The 23625-nt window shown below is 39.5% G+C and overlaps 1 protein-coding gene across 1 annotated transcript in view; it reads left to right on the top strand.

Moving 5' to 3' along the window:
* The window catches only part of LOC144977509 (cleavage and polyadenylation specificity factor subunit 5-like), an 82483-nt gene that overhangs the window by 9772 nt on the left and 49086 nt on the right, over positions 1-23625 (top strand). The window lies entirely within an intron of this gene.

Genomic DNA, 23625 nt, shown 5'->3' with positions numbered 1-23625 from the left:
TTTACCCCCACTCAACCCTAACAACAATTATCTCGTTAAATGCCTGTTGTTAGTATTACCCCATCGGGGAAAAAAATCTCAGCTTTCCCTGGGATTGATCTTGGTCCCTTTGTGTCTTGAGCTACCAGGGCCCCCATAGATTTCATGCTAGAAACTAATTTTTGGGTCGGTTAACTCTCTCCTCATCAGCAATTTTTAGAATTTCCCTCGAACATTCACACCCACCTGACACAAAAATAGACTTTTCATGCTCAAACAAAAAAGTGACAAGTGCATTCTATTACAGAATGTTGTTCAGCTATATGATGTCTGCAACACAGTGTTCAGAATTTATAGCTGCAATCAAAGCATTTCTTTAAATTTTGTGATGTACAGGAGAAATCATAATGAGAAAATTGTCAGTTGTTGTTGCATCGTAACGAATGTGACGATTTTCCTATGGTTGGTATGGACAGGGTTAAAGGTGGTGTTTCACCGCTTTATCTACCTTGCTATCTAATGGTTGCAATGTATCATGCCTATAGATAGTATGCGCTTGGCGTAGAAGCTCATAACATTGCCATCCGGAAGTATAATGAACCAACACACAAAACTTTGTGTAACCATGAACATTTATATTCTGGTTAATACAGTTTAGTGAGAATAACTCACAAACACGGATGGCAAAAAAACAATAACAAAGACGTGAGTGACGTCATCTTCATTCTATCTTTAGCCAGGGTTCCCTCTACCTGCACGCTCGATGCACTTACGTACCCATCTCACATTTCTCTTATTTCGATTAATATAATTCCTTTTAAAAAGAATTTCAATGAAGAACATTTTGCGCGATGTTGCGGGTTTCTCGTGTGTAAATTTCGAACTGTGCCATCATCTTCCGCGGCGATACCGAGCGATCTGTGCTTCTTCAGGGGATATAACTCATCGCTTCTCTATGTGTGTCAAATATTTTCTATGATTACTTCCCCTAGTACGCACTGTATTTGACTTGGGTATGTAATTGTTGAGTTATTGCCCTTACATTGCTGCGATCCGGATCAAGGGTGTATTAAATTTGATTCCTGGAAATATAAGATAATGTGCTTGCTTGATAAAATGACGATTATAATTTTAATAAATAAAAAAAGTAGGAGAAGAACAGGTAGAAGCAATTTACAGTGGCGAACTGGATTGGTAGTCATTACCAGCATAGATAATAATATAGTATTTACATACACTGTTTATTTAATCACTGGTTACATATTATAATAATACCGCATCAAGTCGCATGTCCTTTGCCACTTTTAACTAAAATAACAAGTTCTGATGCTGCCGTTTTGCAATAGATAACGAACTGAACAAGTGTGTATAAAAGGTACCAGACAATACAAGAAAATTTAAAAAACATTCCAAAAGATCAGCCGAAAACGACTGGGGATCGAACCTCAGACCTTCCGAGGGTTCGATCCCCAGTCGATTTAGACTGTTTCTTTTTTTGTTTTTTTTTTTCATACACACTTGTTCAATTCTTTATCTTACACCAGTGCCTGCTCCTTAATTTCTTAAGTTTGAATGTATTGCAATAATAATGTTGTAATCTAATCAGGCGATGGTGTGCAAGATTGTGTAAAGGGAATTTCTGTATTGCCAGATTTATGTCAGTTCCTTTTGTCTTATTTCTGACTGAGCCCTGACTAAATAAAGAGGAGCTCACTGACCATATGCAGATAGGGAGCAGAAGAAGATCGTAATATACTAAATGCATTGTGTGTGTGTGTGTGTGTGATTTTGTGTATTAATGATCATTTTACATGTAATCCAGTTATTTTTTATTTTATTTTACTCTTTTGAGCTGATCCTTACCACAGGGTTTTCAGTAGTTTTATCTCTTTTGTGATTGCAACTTCGTCATACTGTATGTAGGTCATTTTCCTTTTGTATGGTTTCGTTTTTCTCTCTTACTTTCTTTATATTTTCTTTTCTTTTCCTTCTTTTTTATTTTTTATGTTTTTTTGGGGGGGTTTTTTGAGTGTTTTACACTTGTGTCTTGTGTAGATATTTCGTGTAGTAGTTACATCCATTTCGCTATGTCCGCGCCGCCTCGCTGGGTTGTTTGATCTACAAACAAATTCATTGAAATCTTAACCATCTCGGATGGATGAATGAATGGAGGTCAGTTAATTCCTGATCCTGGACTCTCCTGTCATCATTTTACTAGATAGAGATAAGTGCTTTATTATTCCCAGTGTTCTTGATCTGGTTGATACCAGTGGTCAAATTTTGAAATCTTGTCTTTGTTAAGGGTTGGGATGATGGATGATTGATAGGATGCCAATTCCCTCGATCAGCTTAAAACATGGTGGCGGGTGACATTCAGATTCAGTGGCGTTTATACTTTTGTGGTTGGTGGTGGTTTTTTAGTTTGTTTTATCGTGGCTCGTTCAGGTTATTTATTTATTATTTTATATTGACGATTTATCACGTTTGTCTTGTGTCAACATTTGGCGTCACAATTACCGTCGCCGATGGATAATGACCTAACACAATTCGTTGAAGTCTTAAAACTTCCAAGTTCATGAATTGAAGTCAATCAATGATTCTGGACTCTCCTCCTACTGTCATCATTTTACCAGAGATGACTACTTTATTATTCCCAGTGTTGTTACTCTGGATGATATCAGTGGTCAAATTTTGAAATCACGGTCTTGTCTTTGTTAAAGGTTTGGATGATGGATAGGCCAATTCCCTCGGTCAGCTCAAAGCATGGTGGCGGTGGTGTTTACATTTATTGTGGTTGTTGGTGGTTTTTGATTGTTTTATCGTCGTGTGGGTTATTTATTTGTTTATTTACTTATTTTATTGTTATTATTTTATATTGACGATTTAACACTGTTGTCTTGTGTCAACATTTCGCGTCACAATTACCGTCGCCGGTGGATAATGACCTAACACAATTCGTTGAAACTTTCAAGTCAATCAATGATTCTGAGCTCTCCTACTGTCATCATTTTACCAGAGATGACTGCTTTATTATTCCCAATGTTGTTGCTGTGATTGATGAACGCAATAATATCTCAGTGGTCAAGGCAGTATAGTATAAATTATAAAAATAAAATTCCCTTTATTCATCCCATAGGGGAAATTTGTTTCTTGGGTCTATTTTAAGTGTCAGCCGCAGTGCAGTGCCGCAAATTGAGCTAGGACGAAGTGATTTGCTCAAGGCCACACAGTGCAGCGGGGGTGATCGAACTCGGTACCTTTCGGGTACGAGGCAAAGACTGTACCACTGAGCCACGCTGCTATCGTTGTAGTAATGTGAAATCACGGTCTTGTCTTTGTTAAGGGTTTGGATGATGGATGGATAGATGGGATATGATAGCGATTATTCCCGCGATCGGCTCAAACATGGTGGCAGCGGCAGTTATATTTGTGGTTGCTGGTCGTTTTATTCTTGATCGCGAGAGATTAGAAATGGGGATTATTTACTGGGGTTTTTTTTCTTCTTTTTTAATGATTTAACCTATGTATCCTGTGTGGATATGTTACGTCACATCATTTGACGGTGTTTTCCGTGGCCGCTGCTGCATTGTAACCCAAAAAGACCCACATTCGCTGAAGTCTTAAAATCTCAACTTGATTGAAGTCACTGATTTATCCCACTCTTCATTCGTGCGGGATTATGACCAAAAACACTTCGCGGAAGTCTTTAAGCCTCCAGGATCCTATCAATGATCTCGATCTGTCCTGTCATCATTGTACTAGAGCTGGCCTGCCTACTTGAACTTGAACATCTTAAAAAAAAATTTTTTAAAAAGTAATTTTTGGGAGATAAAATTTACAGTCGTTATGAGTAGCAGTAAAATCAACAATTTACATCCATAGGGATTGAACAACACTTCAAAATCCTTAAAATTCTGTAGTCTGGCAACAACTTTCATTTCCAATAAGTTTTAATGACTTAGAGCTGCTTGTGAACTCATGAAATTAGAGCAGAAATTCCGTAATTCTGCGAATTTTTCGTGAAATTGGGCAAGTCTGCTAGAGATTGTAACTATTTTATTATAGATAGAATGAATTGACGTCACTCGTAGTCTTTGTAATTGTTTTTTGCCATCCGCGTTTAAGAGTAATTCTTACTAAACTGTATTAACCAGACTTTAAACGTTCAAGGTTACACATGATAGTTTTGTGAGTTGGTTCTTTATACGCCCGGATGGCAATGTTGTGAGCTTCTTAGCCAAACGCATACTATAATATATTAATTCCAAGCCTTGTTGATCTGGTTGATCTCATTGGTCAAGGCAAGATCATCGTTGTAATCTGAAATCACGGTCTTGTCCTGGTTAAGGATTGGGATGATGGATGGGATTGGATGATTCTGATCAGCTCAAACACGCTGGTGGCAGCGGCCGTTGCATTCTGGGCTCGACGGTGGTTGCCGTTGTCCTTTTGTTGAAAGAAAGTCTTCAACCTCAAATTAATTGCAGTTGATCAATAAATATCCTGTGTTGAATTATTTTATGAGATATAACTACATCGGTATTCTGGTCTGGTTATCTCAGTGTGTGTGTGTGTGTGTGTGTGTGTGTGGGGGGGGGGGGGTGATAGCTCAGCTGGTAGAGCACTCGCTTCATTCGTAAAGGAAATCGAGTTTGAACCCAATATTTTTTTCTGACCCCTCTATCGCCAACATTGCTGTATGCATCAATATCTAGACTCTTCCGGCTTGATCTCATAATATACTTTTACGAAGGAGACGGGAGTCGCGATATCGAATATAAACATAGAACTTATATCGATACCAAAATCAAAAAAGAAATAAATATAAATAAAATAAAACAATGAGGCCAAGTTGAACAACCAAGTGACCAAGCTCTTCGGGCTTCAGGAAGAAATATTTGAAATCTGACCATGGACCGACCGACACCAATGCCGGCCCTTCTCTCTCGAAAGAAGAAAAAGAAGAAAAGATCCAGATTAATATCTGGAAAGGGCAGGGTGAATCGAGTTGTTTTGGGGGGGGGGGGTGATAGCTCAGTTGGTAGAGCACTCGCCTCACTCGTAAAGGAATCGAGTTTGATCCCAATATTTTTTTTCTGACCCCTCTATCGGTGTTCGCCAACATTGCTGTAGGCATCAATATCTAGACTCTTCAGGCTTGATCTCATAATATACTTTTACGACGGAGACGGGAGTCGCGATATCGAATATAAACATAAAACTAATATCGATACCAAAATCAAAAAAGAAATAAATATAAATAAAAGAAAAAAATGAGGTCAGGTTGAACAACCAAGTGACCAAGCTCTTCGGGCTTCAGGAAGAAATATTTGAAATCTGACCATGGACCGAGACCAATGCCCTATCTCTCTCGAAAGAAGAAAAAAAAAGAAAAAAAAAAGAAGATTCAGATTCATATCTGGAAAGGGCAGAGTGAATAGAGTTGTTTTGGGGGAAATTAAAGTCAGCTTCAATGATCTTATCTGAAAGGAATAGCATGATGGTGTGTGTGGTGAGCAGCATTTCAATTTGCCCTTTATGTTAAAAAATAGGGGGCGAGGGGCTTTGATGAAACAAAGAATTTATTTGTTCCTATTGATAATATCCGTTGTATAAAGAAAAACATATAATGACGTCCTTCCACGCGCATCGTTAGATGTCGTTGCTTAGCCATTCTACGAAGGAAAAGAATATATATATATATATATATATATATATATATATATATATATATATAATATATATATATCTATATATATCCATCAACCCAGCGCCGGATGTCAACAGGAATCACCCTTGTTGTCCCCAGTGAGCAAATAGGGGATTAATAATCTTGCCCAAGGAAAAAAAAAGCGAAAGTGCCCGAAGCGGGGCTGGTGGAACACGGGACCTTTCGGGGTTACAGTGCATTGTCTTGACTTGACTACTCGGCCATCCGGTCCCCCCCCCCCCCCCCCTCCATCCATTGTATGGGAGGAAGAAGAACAGAGATGTGGTTTGTTGACATTTGCATTTTGGAGCGCGCAAACCCTTTTAAACGCTGTATCAATGCTCTTATTTACTTATTATGTGTTAATTAATGGATTTGAACGTGCGGCTATGTGGTCTAGTGGTATGACACTCGCTTTCGGATCTTAAGGTCCTGGGTTCGAGCCTCTTGCTCGGCGCATAGTTCAGTCCTTGGAAAAGGCTCTTTACTCACATTCTCTCACCGTACTCAGGTGTAAACAGAGTACCTGGCCGTTAACAGCGTTGTCTTTGTCCGAAAAATTGTAATATCGCCTAACAGGCGTTATGTCCTGTCCTACATGTTAAATGTTGCTGTTGACTAGGGACCCCTTGTAAAGCGCGTTGAGCACGTTTAGTGGATCTTGCGCTATGTAAAACAAGCTCAAAAAATCTTTGAAAATACGCTGTATAAATGCTCTTATTTACGTATTATGTATTAATTAGTGGAATTGAACGTTTGAAATAATAATTTTTAGGGATTTGAAATAAAGCGACGATGATGGAGATGGTGAACATGAAGTTAGACGGTTGTAAAGTTGGGGGCAGAGACAACATGAATGAATGCGAGAGGGAGAGAAAGGGGTGAATCAGAAACACAGAGATAAGAGGAAGATAGCGTGTAAGATACGAGAGAGAGAGAGAGAGAGAGAGAGAGAGAGAGAGAGAGAGAGAGAGAGAGAGAGAGAGAGAGAGAGAGAGAGAGAGAGGGTTGGGTGGCCCCGGGGGGGGGGGGGGGGTGGAGTGGAAGAAGATATTATCATACAGTGGCGGCACGTGCCCTGTGACAACAGATTATAAAGTCGGGCACCGCCCACAGTTGTTTTCATTAGACCCAATATCCCTTTATCATCCGTGATCTTCTTTGTTGGAACTTGGGAACAGAAGATAAAAAAAAAAAAAAAAAAAAGTTTAATAAAGCCAGAACGAGGGTTAAGCCGAGTAGGAGGATGCCAGAGTAGGATGATCATAATGGACGAACCTTCGACTCTCTATCAGACGCGTATATGAAATGCATTTAAAAAAAATATATATAATTGAAAAAAACTATGATAATAATGTAATAGTTAATTGCGACGCGGCGGCTAATAAAAGAAGATGAATGGGTTTAACCCTGCAATTATGTCGTATAATCCGATGGCGAGTCGTATCTAGTTTTGGTTTAACAAAGATAAAGACGCGAGGTAAAGAATATAATGATGATGATGATGATGATGATGTAACAATTAATAAGAATGTTGTGGAGATGATGATGATGATGATGATGTGGATGATAGTAATCGTGGTGGTGGTGGAGGTGATGGTGGTAATGTCCAAGAACAAGACGACCCCAATTCCTCACTAAAAAGTATACTCACAAAGGTTATTGATATTCGTATTGATAAAACCAAAAGCCAGAGAGAGAGAGAGAGAGAGAGAGAGAGAGAGAGAGAGAGAGAGAGAGAGAGAGAGAGAGAGAGAGAGAGAGAGAGAGAGAGAGAGAGAGAGAGAGAGAGAGAGAGAGAGAGACTTACATACACAGAGAAACAGAGGGAGACACACACACACACACACACACACACACACACACACACACACAGAGGGAGGGGGAGGAGAAGAGAAGGGACACTTATATTATAAACATCCCACTAGACACTTTCAAAAAATATCTTCATCATAATCCCAATGCCCATCCTCGAGGGGACGGACGACCAGCCAACCAATCACATGAAGAGGAAGGAGAAGGTGGAGGAGGAGGAGGAGGAGGAGGAGGAGGAGGAGAAGAAGAAGAAGAAGAAGAAGAAGAAGAAGAAGAAGAAGAAGAAGAAGAAGAAGAAGAAGAAGAAGAAGAAGAAGAGAGAAGAGAGAAGAGGAGGAGGAGGAAGGAGGAGAAAAGAAGAAGAAGAAGAAGATGAAGGAGGAGGAGGAGAAGAAGAAGGAGGAGGAGAATAAGGAGGAGAAGAAGATGAAGAAGAAGAAGAAGAAGAAGAAGAAGAAGAAGAAGAAGAAGAAGAAAAGAAGAAGAAGAAGAAGAAGAGAAGAAGAAGAAGAAGAAGAAGAAGAAGAAGAAGAAGAAGAAGAAGAAGAAGAAGAAGAAGAAGAAGAAGAAGAAGAAGAAGAAGAAGAAGAAGAAGAAGAAGAAGAAGAAGAAGAAGAAGAAGAAGATGATGATGATGATGATGATGATGAAGGAGGAGGAGGTGGTGGAGAAGGAGGAGGAGGAGGTGGTGGAGGAGGTGGTGGAGAAGAAGAAGGTGGTGGAGAAGAAGAAGAAGAAGAAGAAGAAGAAGAAGAAGAAGAAGAAGAAGAAGAAGAAGAAGAAGAAGAAGAAGAAGAAGAAGAAGAAGAAGAAGAAGAAGAAAGAAGAGAGAAGGAAGGAAGAAGAAAAGAAGAAGAAGAAGAAGAAGAAGAAGAAGAAGAAGAAGAGGAGGAGAAGAAGGAGAGAGGAGGAGAGAAAGGAGAGAAAGAGAAGAAAAGAAGAAGAAGAAAGAAGAAGAAGAAGAAGATGAAGGAGGAGAAGAGGAGAAGAAGATAGAAGAGGAGAATAGAGAGAGAGAAGAAGATGAAAGGAAGAGAGAAGAAGAAGAAGAATGAAGAAGAAGAAGAAAGAAGAAGAAAGAAGAAGAAGAAGAAGAAGATGATGATGATGATGAATGATGATGATGATGAGAGATGATGAAGAAGAGAGATGATGATGAAGGAGGAGGAGGAGGGAAAGGAGGAGGAAAGGTGGTGAGAGAGAAGAAGAAGAAGAAGAAGAAGAAGAAGAAGAAGAAGAAGAAGAAGAAGAAGAGAGAAGAGAAGAAGAAGAAGAAGAAGAAGAAAGAAGAAGAAGAGAGAGAAGAAGAAGAAGAAGAAAGAGAAGAGAAAGAAGAAGAAGAAGAAGAAGAAGAGAAGAAGAAGAGAGAGAGAGAAGAAAAGAGGAGAATGAGAGATAAGATGATAGATAAGAGAGAAGAAGAGAAAGAATGTGATGATGATGATGATGATGATGATGATGATGATGATGATGATGATGATGAAGGAGGAGGAGGTGGTGGAGAAGGAGGAGGAGGAGGTGGTGGAGAAGAAGAAGAAGAAGAAGAAGAAGAAGAAGAAGAAGAAGAAGAAGAAGAAGACGGAGGAGGAGGTGGAGGAGAAGAAGGAGGAGGTGGAGGAGAAGAAGGAGGAGGTGGAGGAGAAGGAGAAGAAGAAGAAGAAAGAAAGAAGCGGGACGGGGAGCTGGGACTGTGTCCCAATACCAAAGGTCTGACACAATATCCCACAATAAACAAAACCACAAAAAAAAAGCAACAAAATCCTTCATTACGATTTTCTTAATAACGACGACGACGCGACGGGAATTGGAGAAGAAAATTAAAGAAGGGGAGTAAATGTGGAGAGAGGGGATGGAGGGTGAGGGGGGGGGGGGGGGGGGGGGGGGGGGGGGGGGGGGGGGGAGATTGAAAAAAAGAAAAGGAATCGAAAACGAAGATTATCATAATTATCAATAGAGAGATGGAAGAGGTCGGACGTCGGTGCTGGGAATGAAGGAAGATGCCGCTGCTGCTGCTGCTGTTGTTGTTGTCGTGAAGACAAAGAATATAATGAATAATGGGACACTGCGACCCACCCCATTTTATCCCCCCCCCCCCCCCACCCACCCACCCACCCTGCTCTTCCCAAACCCCACTCGATCAACGATAAAAAACCAAACCAAACCAAAACAACCACCATTAACCCAAATTAATATGTCCCACGTTTCAAACTGGAACTATGCAGATTTTAACTGTAGTAGAAGGGAAGAAAATGACGTCACTCAGCTGCTCTTTGTTATTGTTTTTTTTTTTTTCTTGACAGCCATTTTTATTAGTAGTTCTCACCAAAATGTAGTTATCAGACCATGAACACACAGTTTTGTGCGTTGATACGTTATATCCGGCTGACGGATGTTGTGGGTTTTTTAACTAAAGGTCTAGCGTCAATTTAAATTCTTACAAAAATTTGTTTAAACCTCTGAAGCCATTACAAATATAATTTTTTTGTTTGTTTTTGTTTGTTTTGTTTTGTTAAGTTCTTTTTTAAGGTTCCAGAAACTAAACTCACTCTGCCTAACACGTTCAATTTAACTAAAATTAGCCTTGGAAAGTCAATCTTTAGTATCAGGTTCACCCGACTTGTACATATTATGCAGGTCTGACATCCGAGTCCACTAATGGGCCTAGTTTTAACATTGTTGTGATGGACAGTATTTTTTGCGTCTTATTTTGAGATTTCCAGGACAACAATGAGCCCATAAGGAATTGGGTTATCAGACCTGCAAATAAATGCACGTCGGGTTCACCCATACATAATATTGTCTTGATACGCTCGGTCACAAGTGTAACCGTCACCGTGATTGAGCTGATCTGATCGGGGGTATCAGCAACACCATCCATCAATCCATCAATCCCAGCCATCATCCATCCATCCATCCATCATCCCACCCTCCCTTAACCAGTTTACTGCCTTACTGTGGAAAAAAAAATCGTAATTTGAAAATTTGGTCAGAGAACTCGTCCTTGAAAACATATTGATCTAATTTAAGTTTTCTGGTCAAATTTTTAAATACGAGTCTTTCCACAGTACGGCAGCAGTTACTTGGTTCACAAAGACCGAAATTTCAACGTTACCGATCTTTACTTGGCTACTGAGGAGATTTACAAAGAAAACGTCTTTCAGAGCCGTGAAGCCCACCCGGCCATGGAGCCGGAGTTTATCCCGGTTTCTATAGCGTGAAACAGACAATTAATAGTAATTGCTTGCTGTCCATTGGATAGGAGGCTAGTTTATCTCAAAGTACGTTCCGCCAGATCTAACAGACCCAGCTATCAATCACTGCTGTTCCTTTCAGATATGATCATCGTCGTTGGCCTTGATCCCCCCCCCCCCTCTTCTCCAATAAAAAAAAACTACCAAAAAAAAACAAAAAAAAAACAAACAAACAAAACACCAAAAAAAAATTTTTTTTAATGCAAAAACAAACAAACAAAAAAAAATAATTAAAAAAATTTAAAAAAGCAAAACAAAACTAAGAGTCTCTCCAGATCGGATTAATTTCCCGTAAAACATGATTCACTCCAGCCTTCGAGGAGAATCCTAATTTTAAAAAAGAAATATTTCGAGAAGGGTGGGGGGGGGGGGTGGTTATTTTTAAAATGTATTTTGAATTTCATTCGATATATCGTTACCTCCAATCTCTTTCGTTGGAGTATATGAGATCCAAGTCTGGAGAGTCTAAATATTGCTGCTTATATACAGCAATGCCGGTGAACACTGGATACTCACCACACCACCATGCTGTTGCTTTCAGATAATATCATTGGTGCTGACTGTAATAACCCCCCCCCCCCCCCCAAAAAAAAAAAAAAAAAAAAAAAAAAACAAAAAAAAAAAAACAAAAAAAAAAACAAAACAAACAACAACAACAAAAAAAAAAAAAAAAAAAAAAAAAAAAAAAAAAAAAAACAAGATCCACCCCACCCTTTCTAGATATGAATCTTTTTTAAAAATTATTATTTTGACCTCGATGTCGTTCCTTGGTCACAATGCAATTGTTGCTGCGTGAAGCCGGAAGAGCTTGGTCACTACTTGATTGCGCGGCTATGTGGTATTAATTTGTGGTATGACAATCGCGCTCTCGGATCGGAAGATCCCAAGGTTCGAGTCATGCTCTGAGCGGCGCATAGTTTAGTTCTTGGAAAAGGCTCTTCTTTACTCACACTGTCTCATCGTAATTGGGTGTCTTATGATGACCTGTTTTTTTTTTTTTCTTTTTTTCTAAACAATTTTTTTTGGGAGAAAAGGGACCCCCCAAATAGTGTTTTTTTGTTGTTTTTTTTAAACTCAGGAATACCTATATTTTGACTAGATTTATCAACATCGTACGCATTTTTTTCTGTTGTATTTTAAAGTGATAATTCATGAAGATGTGATAATCATGATTTTTCGGTTAATACAATTTTTTTTTCCCCGCATTTAATTTTTTTTTTTTGAATGCTGAGACTGTTTTAAAAGCGGTTTATTTGTTTTGTTGTTGTTGTTGTTGTTGTATTTCTTTACAAAATTTGTTCTTTAATTATGTTTTTGTTTGTCTTTGTTTTGTTTTATTCTGTTTTGTATAACAAGACCGAATGAATACGCCGCATTTATCAATGGCGGGTCAAAGTTAACTCCACCATTCACCATTAATTTGTAGAGTTGCGATTGCTCTGCTCTCCCCTCCAATTTGTTTTTGCCCCATTTGTTAAAATTGTCTACCTGGTATAGAATTATAGCCGTGATTCGGTTGGATGGTTATCGACGACCTGAGTCGGTGGACGAGTGAATGAATGAATGACTGAATGAATGAATGAATGACCGGCCACCGGCGACATCTATATATTATGAAGTCCTAGCCGGCCACGTATCCACTCCTCACCGTATTTTCGTGTTGCTGTAGGGTGGTCGGGTCGGGATGTGAGTGTTTTTGTTTGATCTGCTGCTGCTGGAGAGATGAGATCTGTATGGAAATGACAGGAATTAACTGCCGATCGACAATACGAATCTGTTGTTCTTTTTACGAGTTTCATTTTGATTCGCTCAAAGCATCTGTGTTTTTTTAAAATATTAATCTCCCATTTGCCGTATTTGGTTGAAACGAGCTTGGAAGGGGGGGGGGGGGGGGGTAGGAGCTAATTTGGCCGTTGATAATAAATTATGATAACAGCAATTTGTCTGGTTGGCTTCCTCCCTGTTTGCTCATTTACGTGTTGTAGTGTTGCCAATTTTCCGTATTTTTACGGAATTCAGTATATTATTATAAATCCTCATTATATTATTATTTTCCAATCAGCTGCTAAACTGAAACCAAAAAAAAAGTAAGCACGTAATGTCTTTTTACTGGAGTATAGATAGCATTGCCCCTCCCCCAAGTTCTAAGTTCTTGGGGCCCAAAACCGCCGCACGCGACCGACGCACCTGTTGAGTAGCGCCCTGATTGGCTACTCACGCTGACAGCTGGGCGATCGTGCGGTGTGGTGTAGAGTGTAGAGTAGTACTGTGGTAGATCGTTGTACCGTTTGCGTTTGCGCCCAGCAGGTAGTGTAACTTTTGTGGTGGTGGTGGTGGTGGTGGGTGTCGAATAGTTTGATGTTTTTTTGTTTGTTTTTTTTTTTATCTTGCTGATGGTGACGTAGTCGATGGTGGTAGTGTTGGTTAGTGTGTGTCCTGGCAGTATATATGCGTGTGTGAGTGTGTGTGTGTGTGTGTGTGTGTGAGAGAGAGAGAGAGAGAGAGAGAGAGAGAGGTGAGTAAAATTGTTGGTGGTTATAAATATATTTTATTTTATTTATAGAAAAGACGCCGGCCCGGGGAAACAAAAAAAGGGGGGGGGGGGGACGGTAAAGAAGGTTGGAGTTGGTATAAATTTGATATGAAAATGCAAAGTAAAGGTTTTGAGTACGCGCACGCTTTATTCTCAATTAAAAACATACATTAAAGTGTATTTTTTTAAAACAGGATAATAAATAAATAACCAAATGAATAATAATAATAATAATAATAATAATAATAATAATAATAATAATAATAATAATAATAATAATAATAATAATAAGGGTGGGGGGGGGGGGATTACAAGGCCGTCAGTCGTGACTTCTTTCCCCAATTTTTGCGCGTGCCATATTTTGGCGATTAGGAAACATAATAATTTCAAGCTTTTGGCGGAGGAGAGTTTTTAAAAAAGGGGTCGCCGGTGCAGGTGGGTGGTGGGTGGTGGATGGATGGATGGCTCGTGCGAGGCACGCGACAGCGGTGACCCCCACTTTTGCTCTCTGTGTCAGTGCCCTCTATTCGACTTGTCCTCTCGCCTCACAGGCAGGGTTGCCAGTTTGGCATTTTAAATGCCAGATTCCAAAAATCTGGCATTTTTGAAAACCGTTTGGCATTAGAAAAATCATTTGGCATTTGGCATTTTCATTTGGCATTTTCTTTTCTTGTATATTATACTTCAAATGACACCTTTTCTTAATTATTTCTAAACGCGTAAAAACAAACATCTTCACATTTCTTTTTCATTCTTAAAATCCAACCGTGGTGTAGTGGTTTAGCACTCCACTTAGTAGTCAGTAGGTAAATAATTACCCCAACAGGAAATTTAGTATAATTCAAAAAAAAAAAAAAAAAAAAAAAAAAAGAAAAAGAAAAGAAAACACGCAAGCCACCAGGATATGATAATAAATTGTCTATCAAAAGTGAGTAGTTTTCTTAGTGGGGGTGGGAGTCAACAGACTTTGGCATTTTTTTGAGTGTTTTGGCATTTTTTGAGTCTTCCCCTGGCATTTTGTTGAAAAATAATCTGGCAACCCTGCTCACAGGTGATGTGGCGTCTTGCGTACGTGTCGTGAAAGTGAAAGTGGGTGATGAATCTGAAGTGGTGACCGATAGATAGAATGAAGTTGACGTAACTCGGGTCATTGTTATTGTTTTTTGCCATCCGCGTTTATGAGTAATTCTCACTTAACTGTATTAACCAGACAATATAGTATGCAGATGACGTCACTCAGGCCTTTGTTATTGTTTTTGCCATCCGCGTTTGTGAGTTGTCCTCACTAAACTGTATTAACGAGACTATAAAAGTTCATGGTTACCTAGAGTTTGTGTGTTGGTCCGTTATACTTCCGGATGGCAATGTTGTGAACTACTTGGCCAAGCGCATTCTATCTATAGTACGCGCTTGGCTAAGAAGCTCATAACATTGCCATCCGGAAGTATAACGGACCAACACACAAAACTGTGTGTATCCATGAACGTTTATATAGTCAGGTTAATACAGTTCAGTGAGCATTACTCATTCATAAACGTGGATGGCAAAATATAATAACAAAGGCTTGAGTGACGTCATCTTTGTTCTATCTATATTTATTTGAAGGTCTGATAACCCAAATTATGATGGGCTCATTGTTGTAATGGAAATACGAACTCTTGAACCAACGCAAAATATTATTGTTCTAAATTACTACTATATTAAATCAACTTAAATTACAACGATATTAATTCAAGCCCATCATTTAGCTCGCTTGTTATGCGTGTCTGTGAAATTTCTCATCAATTGTGCCCGCCGTGTAATCGTTGACGTCTACAGTGTGATAGAGGCGGTCTCAAAACAATAAAAAAAGAGCAGAGTGACGTCGACTTCATTATTTCTATATTACGCTCACGCTCTCGTGCAAACAGAATGCTATTATAGTAGTAACATGCAACATGGCTTGCTCTGAAAAAGTCGCACTTAAATCTCTTTGTCATAGAGGCTTCCCCGCGGCTACAAAACACCGAACCTGGAATGATAAGTCCTAAAATCCTATTTACCGGCTGTCGGTGGGCGTGATAGGGTGACAGGCAACTAGTGGATGCGGTGAGATATACCTGCTTAAAAATTCATGACTTCTCACTGCTCTCTCTGTAAAGTGAAAGCTATCACTTTTGCATGATAAATGTGATTTTAATAAAAAATGAATCCAGGCATATTTTGTGTGTGTGTGTGTGTGTGTGTGTGTGTGTGTGTGTGAGAGAGAGAGAGAGAGAGAGAGATCGATTTAAATGACCCTCATCTTAAGCTTAAACTCTCAAACCCGGGACTTCGCGAAGTCTTCCTTAACTCACTCAATCCAAGAGATTTCAAAACTGGAAAAAAAAAATTATATAAAAAATGGCATGTACATAGATAGTTTTATTCAACTAGCATTAATATGTAAAAACTAAAATCATAAGCTTTGATACAACGCCTATAATTTGTCTCAGAAAAATGTAATAAATAGGCATGGGATAAAAGTAACCCGGGTAAACAACGGATATAGTCAGTGTTAGGGTTGAGTGAGTTAAAGTCCCAGATTTGAGAGTTTTTGCCAAGATGAGGGTCATATTTAAATCGATCGATATTGAAGGACGAGTATTCAGGCCAAATTTGTAAATACGTGTTTTTCTAGAGCACGGCAGTTCACCATGTTAAATAACATGATCGCATATCAATATTTCCTTTGCTCCGCAATTAAAAAAAAAAAAACCACTCGTGGTTCCTCTGATAATATGCTTTACGAGTCGAGTGTCGTGGCGGCTGCCGTATGCCGCCAGATAGGTAGCGGGTGCTCCCACAGAGTAGGTAGGTTACCACAGAGACTGCACTCCTCGCTCAATCCCCCTTCGCTCAATGTTAAATTCGTGAAATCGACTTCGCCGTGTCTCAAAAGTATGTCACGCCGTATAAATTATAGTCTGTTTCTAATGAAGCGGTTTTTTCCCTATATAAGTCATATTATTCTCACAAAAGTGTTAGCACCTAGCAAAATTGCCAAACAATTATTTCCGTTATCAAATTCATTTTAAATTTGTTGAGAGTAAGAAGGAAAATGTGATAAAGCGCTCGTTAAGATTTCATAGATTGAGAAAGAAAAAAGAGTGAAATAGAGGAAATTATTGTGAAAACAGGGGACCTGAAAATGAGATTTTTAAATGACCTAAGTTATTTACATAGCATAATAGCAAAGAATAGAATTACTTGGTCTTACCTTAGTATCTACATATGTGCAAACGTTAGAGCTTTTCTTTTCCTACCCCTATTGCAGCCACCAATGTCCATCTCACGGTTGTGACATCTCAGGAAATGATGTAGTCTAATAGTAGTGTAGAGGTTCAATGAAAGGAATTTCGTTGAGCAGTTCTTCTCACTCCTGCAGTCAAGTGGAATGTCCATTGTGGCCTCGACCATTTTTTTGACCAGCCTGAACCTTACACCCGTAGCAACACGCAAGGAGTTGATTCCATCGCGAAATACGACTTCGGCGATTTCGGGGCAATGTTGCAGAGTAGGTGATGGTATCGTTAGTCCACCCTCCTTTAGGTCGGGATATTGTTTCATTGATATGAAATAAGACGAGTCTGACAAGGGATTTTCCTTGATGAGATTTGTCTTGAACAAACCACAAACTATTCCTAAGAGTTTCTTGGTGACATATCCCGAAATGTAGGCGACAGTGTCTTTTTCTGGAACTCCTAGTACAGAATTACTTGCGCAATTTTGTACAAAGGGTCGGATGAGCCTTGGAATATCTTGATGAAGCCGTGTCCTGACTGTGTGGGTGGCTCCCTTTGTTGTGATGGTGTCAAGCTTAAACAGAAATGTGTCCAAGTCTGCTTGACAGTTGCCGCCTTTTCCAGGAAGGAGTATTGCATCCACCATGATCTGGGTCAGTGCTGACCGGAACTCCCGACAATCTGGATTGACACGATGTCCGCCTTTGCCTCGAACTACCGAAAACATGTTCTCTAAGCAGTCCTGATTCAGTCGGTTTGTTAACAGGAATGACATGTTGAAGTTGTTTGAAAGGTCATCCCATAGATCCAGGAGGCAAGCAATTGTCAACTTCCATCCCTCTATGCATGGCAGTCTTCCACTCATATTGAGAGGTTTAATGTTGTCAAACCACATCAGTTTGTCTCTCAGAAACGACACGTGCTCGGTTGAAGATGAGATTGCATGGGACATGGGAGTTTTGCCGTTGCGAGACGAACTGTTGAAGCAGTCAAAAAGCTTGTTGCATTCTTCTACAAACTGTGCAGATGCCATCGCTTCTGGTGGAGATCGCCGTAGTGGACCATGGTGGTTATCCCTGCAGCAACAGAGTGACTGAGGACTTGCACTGCAAGTTTAACGCTTAGATTTGCAAATGGTGGCATAGTAATGTGCCTTTTTGTTAATTTTGGGGCCATTCGTATCGGGAATCTTAAATCTTTCTCGAAGAACATCTGGATATGATTCCATGAAACAATTTTGCCGTCCATTGCAAATCCACTCTTTTTTAGATTATTTCTAATACTTTTCATCAAATGTGGGGGGTCAAACATAACAAATAACTTTTCATCATTGATGAGGAAATATGGCCTGTCTCTATTTACACCTAATTTTGTAACAACCGCTTGATTGTTGGTGCCTTGGTCCCAGATCAACACTTTGGGAATCAAACCTAAATCTCTAATCCTGATGATGATGTCTTTCAAAATTGTTTGAAGGACATGAGTTTTTGTTGGTCCATTAGACAGATAGTATGCGAGTGGTTACTTCCATGTGAATGCAAGTCCCTCTTACCATCACAACCAGAGCTTCGGTGGCGCATTGTTGAGTTCTTCCAATCGAACCAAAATCCTCAAGTCCTTCAAATTCATCATTCAGGGAATCATAGCTCAGGGATTTCCTCAGTGACATCTCATCTATTGCGACAGCGCAAATCTTTTCTCCAGCAACTTTTATTTTAAAGATTTGGAGCATCTGATCGCACATACCTGGCCTTAAATTAATATTCCTCATTGCCCTAGTTAGAGTAGTTGATGAAGGAAGGCAGAGTTTTCTTTTTTACCATGGAATATGCCTTTTGGCTTGTGTTGTAGAGTGCCAAAGCAAAAGCCTTTTCACTAGGTGTCCACCTTCTTCCTTGCCTGTTTGCCTGTGTTGTTCTTATTTTCACCATTACTAATTCAAGCACTTCTGGAGGGAGGTGATCTTTTAGCATTGACTGAATGCATTTCATATCAATTCGTGGCTCATCGACGGAGTTCCTCTGTCCAGTGGATGCGCAGACTGTGGTGGACGTCACTGTCTTAAGCTTTTTCTTAAGCCTGCAACTTTTAGTCCTCTCAGAAGATAACTTTCGTTTCAGTAAGCTGTTCTCTTGCTGAATAACATGACCATCCATTGGCTCACTTATTTCTTTCTCGACATCATTCACTTGAGTATCGATTTCTGCACGAGACGTAGTTGCTGGTGACAGTGTGAACGCAGTGCGATCTTTAGGTGGTGGCCGAGAGGGTGTTTGTTTAGGTGGAGGATTTGGAACACTAAATACCGATGGGACAGCATCTTTTTTCAATAATTTCCTCTTTCCTTTTGTTTCTTTGAAACAGCTTGGTTCAAAATGTATTTCGCAGATGACATTGCCCCTGTGCAGTTTTTCATAAGATTTCTTCTCTAAATCAGCTCTACGTGAATTGATCACCCACCGTCGGGACCTAGGTTAAAGAAAAACATGTCAAATGTCTGAGAAGCAATTAGTAGGTCCTTAGCCGGAGCTTAGCCCGGTTTCTATAACGTGAAGCTGACTGGGAAATTATGTGTTAACCTCTGGACCGGCCACTAGTCAATTGCAGATTACTTTACTAGCTTGGCCGGTACCCATTAACACTTGAGTCGCGTGAAGCGCATGGATAAAACTGTGTTAATCAAATCCTGTACCTTCAAGCCTGGGATCTACTGCTTTAACCACTCAATCTATGCATCCCAGTGTATAAGAAAGCAATTCTTTCTTTTCAAAATTCTTCCTCAGAGGTTCATAACATCACCATTCAATTCTATTAATTCATAAATATCATTATCATCATCATCATCATCATCATCATCATCATCATCATCATCATCATCATCATCATCATCATCATCATCATCATCATCTCCATCAATATTATCGGGATTATCATTGTTATCATCATCGTTCGTGTCCCCTCCTCTTTGCCTTCGCCATCACAATGACAATAATTTGTCATAGTCATCACCAACAGCACTATAAATTGATATTGAGACCAATGGCCACAAATTAATTCTAACCGATATAAGGTAGACAGCTAAGTAAAATCTCAACGTACCTTTGGGCATCCAGAGGGAACGAAAAGAAAGACAAATTAGGACATCGAATCTTTGAATTTGTACAATTTATAGCACTGCACCACTTTGAATTATATCTTTTAATGTTTTCTTGAAAACTTTAAGCAGTATCTTCAAACTCTATCTTTCATGCTTGTTGTGAAGAGAATATAAAAACGATAACAAAAGCACGCAGTAGAGTAAAGTGGTTAAAACCAATGCATTAATACAGACAATGTACGGAAACAGACTATGACAAATACGACGATACGGCGTGACATGTTTTAACGGATGCGCGACCCAATTACACGGAAATCAAGGAGTGCAGTCTCTGTGGTAACCTACCTACTCTGTGGTGCTCCTGTCTGTCTCTGTCATTCGGAACGGCAGGCAACTGGTCCACGCTGTGTCTATGGGACAATTAAACATTCATGATTATATGTACACACCATTATGAATTCATTGCTATGTAAACACTGTTAAATTAAATGGTGCTTCTAAAATCTCTATATTGACGAAAGATATGGCAATATTTACTTAATCAATTTTCAACAATCTTCTTCTTCTTCTTCTTCTTCTTCTTCTTCTTCTTCTTCTTCTTCTTCTTCTTCTTCTTCTTCTTCTTCTTCTTCTTCTTCTTCTTCTTCTTCTTCTTCTTCTTCTTCTTCTTCTTCTTCTTCTTCTTCTTCTTCTTCTTCTTCTTTGTTCTCCTCCTCCTCCTCCTCCTCCTCCTCCTCCTCCTCCTCCTCCTCCTCCTCCCTCCTCCTCCTCCTCCTCCTTCTTCTTCTTCTTCTTCTTCTTCTTCTTCTTCTTCTTCTTCTTCTTCTTCTTCTTCTTCTTCTTCTTCTTCTTCTTCTTCTTCTTCTTCTCTTTTAAGGTCTGATGAGAGATCCGTTTTCTTTTTCTCCTAAAGGGTTTTAATGTTCTTGTGTCTGCTTAAAATGACCGCGTTCTAAAGATCTAACTTTAACCTTTTGTGGAAAAAAAGAGAGATAAACTCAAGCTTGGCTTTCAGGTCCTTGGGACACCAGTATGTTGTAATCAGTTTTTAGTCAACTGGACTGTGAACGAAACTAGAATTGGAAGTTATTTTTTTTTAAAAATACTAATTATTTATTATATTTTAAAAAGTTGAAATTGCTGCGCTTCTCTTTACCGTTTGTCATCACTAGTGTTCTTACTGCCCTTTTTTAAATATTCTATTTCCTCGGATTCGTTTACCCATTTAACTGTCGTACTTTGTACTTTGTATTTAAATATTCGGTCAGAAATCTCGCCCTTCATATATCCATCGATTTAAATGACCCTCATCTTGGGAAAAACTCTCAAACCTGGGACCTTTTTTGAATTATTACCTACTATAGAAGTTTCTGCGTTTAAATCAATGTTGCCTTATCGTGAAACTGTCTGAAATAACATCACAGTTGATCCGTGATGCGGCATTGTTTCAAATGGATGACCTACCTCACACAGAGTTCCTTCCGTTTCCCCCGAGAGACAGAATGCTGTCATTAACATTTGACACATGCTATTGTAATTTCTCTTATTGTCAAAGATGTCATTCTCTCTCCTGGCATCAATTCTCTGCCGAACTCGATTCCTCGCCCCTCACCCATTATAATAATTAATTATTGCACGGCCCCCCAGTGTCCGAGATGTCACTGTACCTAACCCATGCCTCGCTTTGTCAGTGCTCGTGTGCCTTACTGGGTACTGACTGGTGATTTGTTTATTGTTGCCTTGTCAGAACATGTCAGAGCATCAATGGGCAGTGATGTGAACCCTTGTCACCGATGTTGTCATCTGCTCGATGCTGTCATCGTGTCTTGACTTGTCATTCTTTGTCTGGTGACACGGGTCTAACTAGCTCGTTTGACACGTCTGCTCACCATCACGCCTATCTATGCCGCCATGGACTTCCTCCGGAATTCTTTCAGTTGATTCGAGGGTGTAGTGCTGCACAGAAAAAAGGAGAGGTGTGGTAGTGACAGTGCTGTACCGTCTAAGGGTGTCTTGTGTGGTGTGGTGTGGTCGAATGGTTAAACCTATCGCTTGATAATTTGGGGTTTGAACGCAATGGAACTTGGATTTCTCTCTCTGTGCATATATATATATATATTATATATATATATATATATATATATATATATAATATATATATATTATATATATATACATCCCTCTCTCTCACTCTCTCAAATCCTCGATTTTTCAGACTCCAAAAGTCTCATCGAAGATGACACTGGCGTTGGGAGAAAAGAAACCGTTGATGTTTGTAAAGATGGGAATAGTTTTAAGTCCTTGCTTTAACGTTAAAATTTAAAGAGTGAAATATTTGCATCACGGAGGAGTGGTGGGTGCACATATATAGCGTTCACTCTCTAGAGTTCTTGAGATGATTTTATTGTATCTTCCCATTTTTGTACCTCAATTTTATCAGGATGCAACACCGCCTCTCCGGGAGTCACCCTTTTGTTTGGTTTCTTTTGTCAATGGAAATAGGGTTCAACAGTCGTGACGTCACTTCCCTCGTAACGACGCAGTGTAACTTAGTAACTGGTTCTAAACTATCGGAACAATGGCGGACGCCCTTATGAAATACTTCTCCGACGAGCATAAAAGTGTATTCAGAGGAGAAAAACATTATAAATCTGATCATGCTTTGACTTTTATACATTCTTATCACACGAAGCCAGCATGAAGAATAAAAAGTACCGATTTTCTTTGTTTATAACCAAGCTGCTCGTTGCTGGGCGGACGTGACATCAGACTATTGAATCCTATTGACGAACTGACATTGACATGGCATCTCCCATGGGCACCGCCAAACATTATTTCTTATAATATCCTTGCCTGTTTAGAAGACTCTAACGGAATGATAGCTCTTGCAATATGATACCGACATATCTTTTCCGCTGTTCGTCCTAATGCCATCGGCAAAGTAAGTCGAAGGCTTAGGTACTAGAAATTACTAGCTTCCATCAGCTCTGTCTGAAAGGGAGATTGTTCTGCCTTCTGTCAACAGGTAACAACAGTACTAGTGCTCTACTAGTGTCACTCCCGTATGTATTCCCCTCTCCTCTTCGTTTTGTTCCCCAGATTTAATCCCTGTAAACTGCACCTCGTTCCCGTTGGTTCGGATCGCATAGTCCATAATCTCTTTTATTTTTTAAAAAATATATAATTGAATGAGGGAGGTGTTTGGAGAGATTAAAAGAATACAAAAGAAATCATTGTCTTAATCTATAGATTTAGCCAAGAGTAGCTCAAGGCGGTGTCTGTTGACTTCCCCGCTAGAAGCTGCTGCTGTCATAGGTTGCATCTTTCTTGCATTGTGTCATTTTGGTCCAAACCGCCGCCTTGGCTTGACAGTTGTCCCAGCTCAATACAAGGATTAATAGGCTCTTTCTTCCCTGTCAGCTTTCATCACGATCAATAGAATCCTTCCCCCTCATATTCTTTCTTGACAGACATTGCTGTATTTGAAAGCACGACTTCATGATTTTTATTTGAATTAATCCTGCGTAAGTCATGACCATGATTTTTTTTATTTTTTAAATGTTAAAATGTGACTAATCCTTAAGTATCCCATCCCTCAGACGATTCCGACTCGTGTTTCAGACTCTGTCACTATTGCGACAAGTTATAAACACAACTTTGAGAAGAGCACTTAACAATCTCTTTAATTAAGAGGAACGATTCGCCACAATCTCTTCCCAGAAGAATTATTCACCGCCTCGCTGACTTCTGTTTATTTACCTGTTTAAACAGGAGCCAGTAATATGTATTGTTCCCATTTACTCTGTAGAGAAGCCTATATTAATAGACCTATACTGTAGTATCATTATCGTGTTTACAATAGGGTCATGATTCCCCCACGCTAGCAAGAAATCTTATTATTATGCTTTGACTCGAAACCAAATCCGAGTAAATCTTTTGCCAGATTCGAGATGATGTAACCCAACTGACACTTCTAT

This window comes from Berghia stephanieae, chromosome 7 (genome assembly GCF_034508935.2).
Source record: "Berghia stephanieae isolate SIO BIC M18660-M18661 chromosome 7, UCSD_Bste_1.3, whole genome shotgun sequence".
Taxonomy (NCBI): domain Eukaryota; kingdom Metazoa; phylum Mollusca; class Gastropoda; order Nudibranchia; family Aeolidiidae; genus Berghia; species Berghia stephanieae.
The sequence above is the reverse complement of the archived record's forward strand: the minus strand, read 5'-3'. Positions and strand labels throughout refer to the sequence as shown.